We start from the raw sequence: 9,098 nt of genomic DNA on the forward strand, positions 1-9,098 counted from the left end.
ACGACTAAAGGAACAAGGACCTCTTGGACACTTTAGACTCTTAACTCCAACACAACATGTAAAGACGACTAGAATAGTACAAGGGACTCTTGACTCATCCTAGACTCCTTCACCTAGGGCCCTTCGATATTCTGTTCCGTTCCTCCACACTACCCATGCTGAAACCTCCCCGGTAACCAGCATGAGCTCCCATGCTGAAACCACAAAGGTAACCAGCATGAGATCCACCAAAGTTACATCGTCATGTAACGGTCACGCTAATAGCTAGTTAGCCGTGATGGTATCTCGCGTAAGTGATCTTCGAGAACTTCTTTCGAGATACACACACATCTTCGGAACCAGAACTATCGACTACACATCTTGTAGCTAAGACTCAAGAAACGAATTCAAGAGCCTTTGCTACAAACACTTACTACCACTTCAAGCAAGAAAGTCGAGCCAACAAGCAAGAACATTCATGCGGTAGTACATGCATTAATCAACATGAATGAAAATTCAAGGATCTTAAGATTAAACCATATGCATGTAACCATCTCAATTCGCTTAGACAAATCACTTGTCTATTCGCATGCAAATAATATGATTTAACCATGTAAATCCCATTCAAACACGCATGCAACTACTTCGGTTTGACACTTAAAATTCTTTAAGTTTACTTAGCATCAAGCTAACCTCAACCGAAAATTATGCAATAAAAATTGCAACTAACTTCACCTCCTCTTATGCATGCTAAAAATTGCAACAAATCGCTAAGTCTCAACATGCATGCAATCCTCTTAACCAAATTTTAAGTTCTCCACTTACTTAAAATGCATCCGATTTCCCCCTTGTCCAATATTGGTGAGTCCAACATATTTATCTTGCATTTTAACTCATTTCACATGGTGATTCTAACATGAATCCTACCATGACATGCATGCACCAAACTCACTTTCGCATGGTGATTCTAACTTGAATCCTACCATAATTCGCATGCAACCAATTTAAACCATCTCTACATGCATCTATTCTACATGCCTTACCACAGAACTCACCTTTACGCCGATGATGATATCCGGACTTCACTGCACCACTTGATCAGACCACTCTTCCTTTTGCTCCAACCGCTCACCGCCCTTTGTCTCTTCTTGGTTCGCGACCTTTAGACTTGGCGTGAATCCAACACAACAACCACCTTCTCTTCAAGGATTTCTTCTTTGTTTCTCCCTTAACACCAACAATCTCTCAACACCAACACCCTCTCACGGCGATCTCTCTTTTCTCTCCCTTTCTCTCTCGGTGTTGAGAGAAAAGATCTTTAGAGTTTTTAACAAATGGGAGTTGAAAAGCTTGGGAGAAAAATGAGAAAACTTCTCAAATGAAATCGCCAACTCCTTATTTATAGGCGAGACTCCTCCTCTCTTCTCCTTAGTGCATTTTGACAAGTGTCTTCTTCCTTGGCTGCACGTGGCGCGTGTGTCTCACCGCCCAATCAGCTTGCGACATTCCATCATAAACACCAAAATTCTCTCTGCATGTGTGCATGCAATTTCATTGGCCAATTTCTCACGACACAACCCTTTGTTCCGTCCCCATTCTCTCATCCTTCGTCCGGTGCTCACGTCCGTTTACCCTTCGGTCATCGCTTGGCCGTTGTAGGTTCTATCAGTCATACTCAGACAATCCTCACGATTCCTTGGACACTATCGGTCCTCTCGGCAATTGTCTGGTGCGTCCGTNAACCGCTCACCGCCCTTTGTCTCTTCTTGGTTCGCGACCTTTAGACTTGGCGTGAATCCAACACAACAACCACCTTCTCTTCAAGGATTTCTTCTTTGTTTCTCCCTTAACACCAACAATCTCTCAACACCAACACCCTCTCACGGCGATCTCTCTTTTCTCTCCCTTTCTCTCTCGGTGTTGAGAGAAAAGATCTTTAGAGTTTTTAACAAATGGGAGTTGAAAAGCTTGGGAGAAAAATGAGAAAACTTCTCAAATGAAATCGCCAACTCCTTATTTATAGGCGAGACTCCTCCTCTCTTCTCCTTAGTGCATTTTGACAAGTGTCTTCCTCCTTGGCTGCACGTGGCGCGTGTGTCTCACCGCCCAATCAGCTTGCGACATTCCATCATAAACACCAAAATTCTCTCTGCATGTGTGCATGCAATTTCATTGGCCAATTTCTCACGACACAACCCTTTGTTCCGTCCCCATTCTCTCATCCTTCGTCCGGTGCTCACGTCCGTTTACCCTTCGGTCATCGCTTGGCCGTTGTAGGTTCTATCAGTCATACTCAGACAATCCTCACGATTCCTTGGACACTATCGGTCCTCTCGGCAATTGTCTGGTGCGTCCGTCCGTTCGTACGTACGTCTCGTACAATACATGGTACATGGTACATGGTACCATCGGCCATCTCCCGGTCTCCTCTCTCGGGTCCTCCCTGTCCCTTCCGGTACATCTCTTAGACCGTACTGGTCCCTCGGGTACAACTTGGTCCGTACTGTCCGTTCTGGTACGTCTCGGACCATCGCTCCCATATACGCAGTTTTCCGCTTAAACTGCCATCTTCCGATCCGTACATTTTTCCTCGAACTTCCCTTCGGCCATTCTTCTTTGTTTTTCCTCCTCTTTCTTTTTAAGTCTTTTCCTAGCCATTTCCTCGAACTTTTATTCTGAGAATTTTGCCCTTAGTGAGGGTCATTACATTCTCCCCCCCTTATAAGAATTCGTCCCCGAATTCTCCAACCATCTCCTTCTTTTCTTGGGATGTTGTTACTCCTTGTCATCTTCATCCTTATTTTGTGATCACCATCACCTTAACTTCTCCATTGAAATAATCTTGAAAGTGTAAACTTCCTTCACCTCTTCTTGGCTTTCCTCGTTGCCATAGCTGTACTCCATTCAAAATTTGCTCCACTTACACCATTCGCTGATGCTTTTGGAAGACTTCTTCATCTCCAACAACCACTTGGTACTTCATAATGTTCCAACTCTTCAAGCACTTAAGCTCCTTTTTTTTTTTTTTCATTAACATTGGTCCGCTCCTTTGGATTCTCCAACTCAAAGCTTCTCTTTCTTCAGCTTTTGTTTGTTTACTTTTTTTTTGGCTCTTTTAACTCTCACCTTAGAGATCTTTGGCCCTTTTTAGTTTTTTTAGCTCCACTTAGCTTTTCTCCTTAACTACTTTGAACTCTACTTCCGAGTCTGATCATTTCCCGCCATACTTGGATCAATAAAAACCTTACTGGTTTCAAACGCCGCTCACGTCTGATCCTCCCTTTGATTGACCTTTCAAGTCACTTAACTCCTTCCTAACTCCTTTTCTCACATGGTTTGGTTTAACAACGCTTACTCACCACTTGCCATTTAGCATAACAATGCTTTCCTTTGCCCTTATATAGACACGCTCCTTCTTCGCCTTCACTTAGCATAGAAATGCGTTCTCGCCATCCATTATCTTCTTGCACTCTCTTATGCATTTAGCTCTTGGATCATGCATTACTTTTGCACCCCCTTGCTCGCACTTAGTTCGATTCTCTCGACTTACTTTCCCAATTTCTATTGGTCTGCAATGCTCCCTTGCTCCTCCTATTTCTTAGGATTTGCCTTAACTCCTCCGTTCCCTCGTCTCTTTCATTTCAAACCGACTTCTCTTTCTTGATCAAAACCTTTCAAATTTTCTTGATCTTCTTCTCTTTTGTCTGATCAAGCTCCGTGGTGACTTATGTGAAGCCTCATCGATCGCGCGATAACAATGCAAGTTAATTATGCGAAAATAATCAACAATGCAACCTATAAAACTCAAGCAAATCAAGCAAGTAATTAAACAAGCAACGATTAGCATAAAACAACCACACAGTATGGCTAAAGAACTCCACAGTACTTTTCACAAACACTGAAAAAACACGAGTTCTACACCACTTAGCCGATAACTTATAAAGGGTTCAGATCCTAGGCAACACAACAAAGGTTAGCCCTAAAGGATTACAACAAAGGAAAACTATCCAACCCTTACACAACAACCAAAAGAACTTCCCTTTCTTACTCTTAACCACTCCACTGGTTCCTAAGCCTGGTACACGCTTCGCAGGTGCACACACACAACCTAGGCGGTTCATCAGGCGACGGCTCAGCGGGAGACTCGGTTGTGGTAGAGGCGGCAGACAATGAGGTTCCAGCTCGGTTCGTCGAACTCCCTTCCACTTGGTCAGCTTGCTCTAACGGGTTCTCTCCCGTTCCCACAAATTGACTGGATGGGTTCAAATTCTCTCGTACAACACGGTATGGACAACGATAGGAAAAGTGTCCACTTCCTCCACACTCAATACATCGCGTAGGCTTTGGGAATATAGGATGGTCTTGTCTAGCCCTCCAACAGTGATTGTTCAAGTGTCTCGGTTCTCCACAGGAATCACACGGCCTCCAATGCCTCATATGGCCTGGGTTTGGACAACGGTAGGAAAAGTGTCATCGCATCCCACACCAATCACATTTGGCATTCTCCGGTGCCAACATACGCCTTAGTGACGTCCTCCAGCAATTTCGGGTCCAATGTCCCATTCCTTCGCACAACTCACAATACGGCTGGTTCCTTTATGCACTTGGTTTGGATAAACCACTCTTTTCCGGGCAGTGGCTCTTACTCTCAGTCGGCCTCTCGGTTAGTAAGTCACCAGCCGCGCCTCCGGATTCTCTCTTGCCTGAAACTCTTGGTAAGACATCCGCGACTTCTTTGAACTGCTTTCTCCTTCCTCAAACCTTATTCTTTCTCCGTTCATTCTCCTTAACTCTTCTGGTCTATCGATCCCCAACACTGGATCTCTCGGTTCCCCCTCCTGGTCCGCTCGTATCATCCGCAATGGTACAGCTCGGATAGGACTGTTGGGTCTTGGTACAATTTGGTTGGGCACTACTTGGTCTGACATCACTCGACTTGATTCACCCTGGTTTCTCTCGTCTCGACTTGAACTAGCTCTTGATCTCGCATCCTCTCTATGTTCCATGCGGATCTCCACTTCTCGGTCTCGGTCTCTTGGTATTGAGTTTTGGTCATGTCTTGGTTCCACTATGAAAGTCGGAATCCCCTCATCATCACTCGATATGACATCAATCACCTCCACAACTCTATCCCCTCTTGCCCTTGGTTCCTTGGACCTAGGGTCTTCGTGGTCCGACCTCTCCTCTTCTTCAGCTTCCGATACAATCAATGCACCATTCCCTGTATCTACTCTCTCCAACGAGTGCAACTCATCCAACATCAGAAGGATCCTTGCAATCGTCTCCGGCCTCTCTTCCACTGGTCGCTCCGCACTGGTACTCCCGGTCTCGGGTGTTACCCCACTCCTACCAGCAGCAACATCACCTTTGGGCGTATACACGTCCGTCAAGAAATCTAGAATCCTCCCGACAGTATCCGGGTATTCCCTCATATGGTCCTCCAGATTCGTATTGTCACTTTGATCCTCCACCAGATCCAACAACAAGTTTTGTAACTGCTCGGCGAGCTCCACCTCTGCCTTTCCATGCTCTCCAACAGGAATTGTTTGAAACTTTCCTTGTGCGTCCATTCTAACTTGTAGACGACTTGGCTCTCCAATTTCCAACACAATTGTATGATCATCCTGATCTACCTCCACTTCCTCCGATTCATCCGGACACTCGGACGGATCAGTCTCGACAGATACATTAACCTCATCCCCAAGCAAACTCCGATTCACACTCCATGTGTTCGGATTTATTGGTTCATGATCACTCTCTGACTTCGTCGACAGATACCCATTATGGTGCTCATAACCCTCATGTCTCGGCCCCTCATCTCCCGAACCATCCCCGCGGCCTGAATCACCTGAAGACATCTAAAGCCCACAAGAAACAAGGTGAGATACTTAGTATGGACTACGGTTCACTTAAACTAGACAAGCAAACAACCGGATAAAATTTTGTGTTCTTGCGACTCATTTACTCGATAAAACTTTGAAATGCACAAGTGCTCGCGGGTTCGAAGAGGTGGAAGAAGCTTTTAGGAAGCTAAAGGGGGCATTGACCACAGCACCAGTGTTAGCCCTACTAGAGCCAAACCAACCATATTTTGTGTTCACGGATGCATCAAGAGTTGGTGTTGTATGTGTTTTAATGCAAGGGGATAGAGTGATTTCCTATGCATCACGACAGTTAAGGAAGCATGAGGAGAACTACCCCACACATGACCTAGAAATGGCAGCCGTGGTGTTTGCATTAAGTATATGGCGATCCTACTTGTATGGAGAAGCTGTACAGGTATTTACGGACCATCAAAGTCTTAAATACTTGTTCACGCAACCAGATCTCAATTTGCGCCAGAGAAGGTGGATGGAATTCATTGCCGATTATGATTTGAAAATCCAGTACCACCCGGGTAAAGCTAATGTGGTAGCAGATGCACTAAGTCAAAGGAAAGCACAAGTTGGTGCTGAGAAGGAGGTGGAGTTCTTAGCTGATGAATTGAAGAAAGTAAGGCTTTTAGCCTTAGAGGGAGAGTCCAATGAGCCATTGGGTTTACAAGTTGTAACTCAAGCGAGCCTGTTACATCAAATTCGGGAAGAGCAACCCAAGGACGAAAATTTAAAGAAAATCATCGAGGAATTGAGGAGTACAGAAGGACCGAATGCTAGTGGATACCACTTAGCAGACGATAGTACGTTACTCCTTAACGGGAGAATAACTGTACCAGATCGAAGTGGTCTGCCAGAGGAGATATTGAGGACAGCTCACAGCTCACCGTTGAGTATCCATCCGGGGAGCACCAAGATGTACAAGAATATACGGAGGTATTATCATTGGCCTGGATTAAAGAAAGCAGTAGCAAAATGGGTGAGCCAGTGTGACTCATGCCAAAGAATTAAGTAGAACATCAAGTGCCAGCGGGATTGCTTCGCAACTTGCCCATACCGACGTGGAAATGGGATTCCATTTCGATGGATTTTATTACTGGTCTACCAACAAGGAAGGGAAGAGTTAACGATGCAGTTTGGGTAGTGGTTGATCGTTTAACCAAAGTAGCCCACTTGGTTTCGGTGAAGAACACGGATCAAGGGCCAATTTTGGCAGAAAAGTATATCGATGAGATCTTGAAGTTGCATGGAGTGCCTGCAAACATTGTTTCCGACCGAGATCCAAAGTTTGCATCAATATTTTGGCAGTATTTGCAGAGGGCTTTGGGAACTGATGTTCACCTCATTCCACTCAGAGACTGACGGACAGACGGAGAGGACTATCCGAACCATAGAGGATACGATCCGACTATGTGCATTGGAATGGTCTACAGATTGGGAAGGGAATCTGCCATTGGTTGAGTTTGCGTATAACAATAGTTATCACTCCAGCATTGGCATGTCGCCATTCGAGGCGATGTACGGGAGACCTTGTCGAACACCTTTGTGTTGGACTGAAGTTGGGGAAAGGACGAGTTTCAATCACAAGTTGATTGATGTGACCACGGAGAAAGTCAAGTTTATTCAGGAGTGTATGAAGAAGGCTCAAGATCGCCAGAAAAAGTACGCCGATCGAAAAAGGCGAGAAGTGGAATTTGAAGTTGGAGATATGGTGTACTTGAAGGTAACACCGCAAAAGGGCAGGGAACGATTTGGTTAAGTGGGAAAGCCTGCAGTAAGGTTCATAGGACCGTATCGGATTGAGCAAAGGGTTGGAGAAGTAGCCTACCGGCTAACCATGCCCGAGGTTATGCGACTCCATAAAGTCTTCCATGTTTCGCAACTACGGAAGCACATACCAGATCCTAACATGATTGTGCCCGAGCCCATCGAGGAGTTAGATTCAAACCTCACGTATCCCGAAGGAACTTTTGGGATAGGGCAGAGAAGAACGCGGAAGTTGAAGAACAGGAGTGTTCCACAAATCCAAGTATTTTTGGGGAAGGCAGAACCGCAAAGTTATTACTTGGGAAGATGAGGATAGGATTCGCGCCAGGTATCCTCAGCTGTTCATCGGAGAAGATGAAGCAAGGCCATCGGAACCTTATGGAATTCGGGACGAATTCTATTAAGGGGGGAGAATGTAATGACCCTCGCCAAAGGGTAAAATCCAGAATGAAAATCCTTGGGCCAAGGACGTGCATCGGACACAAATGGGAAGGAAAGGAGAAGTAATGTCCGAGAAATTCTGGACGGATCGGAAGATGGCTGATGGTACCATGTACCATGTACCAAGTGTCGTACCGTACGTATGTACACGGACGGACATAGCGGATAAACGCCGAACGATTTAGGAAGCGTATGGACGTTGACTAAGGGCGGAAGAGGATCCACTAAGAGAAGTGATTATTTTAATCAAAGTGGAATCTCCACTAAGATTATTTTAATCAAGTGGAGTTTAGTGGGAGATTATTTAACTCTTGAAGAGATAATGGGGTTTAGTGGCCAAGTGTTGATGTTAGAAGCTCACACTTGTGAACTCGCATGCACTAAGAGGAGAAGAAGAACTCACATGCATTGGTTGCTTCCACCGCCCAAAATTCTCTATTTAAGGAACCTCACTTCTCTCATTTTCGCACAAAGTTACAAGGGGTAAGGAGAGACTTTGAGAGAAAGAGTGAGCGAGAGAAAGAAGAGGTGGCGAGTTGTTAAGGATAAGAAGAGAGAGTTCAAGACAATACTATCGACCGCAAGTTGAAACGATAAGGAGATCGTTTTCAAACCAAGGAAGGGATCAAAGTGTGCCGTGAGAAAACTCAACAAAGGAGGCCGATCATCGCCAGTTTACAGTGAGTTCAGGCACATGTCTTGCTGGCTTAGATGGAGAGTTGAAACTCCTAACTTTTGCGCGTTTCTGCATGTTTATTTAGTTGCATGTTTTACCGGTTTAGATGGGGGAGTAAATACCACCATTTAGTACGCGGATTGCATGATTGTTGTGTTGCATGTTTTACCGGTTTAGATGGAGGAGCAAAGACCACCATTTAGTACGTGGATTGCATGATGGTTGCGTTGCATGTTTTACCGGTTTAGATGGGGGAGTAAATACCTCCATTTAGTACGCGGATTGCATGGTTATTGTTGTTGCATGTTTACTTGAATGTCTTTGTGATTTTCTTGTTTAAACACAAGCGCGGTGAGGTTACA

Source organism: Camelina sativa, chromosome 19 (genome assembly GCF_000633955.1).
Source record: "Camelina sativa cultivar DH55 chromosome 19, Cs, whole genome shotgun sequence".
NCBI classification, from domain to species: domain Eukaryota; kingdom Viridiplantae; phylum Streptophyta; class Magnoliopsida; order Brassicales; family Brassicaceae; genus Camelina; species Camelina sativa.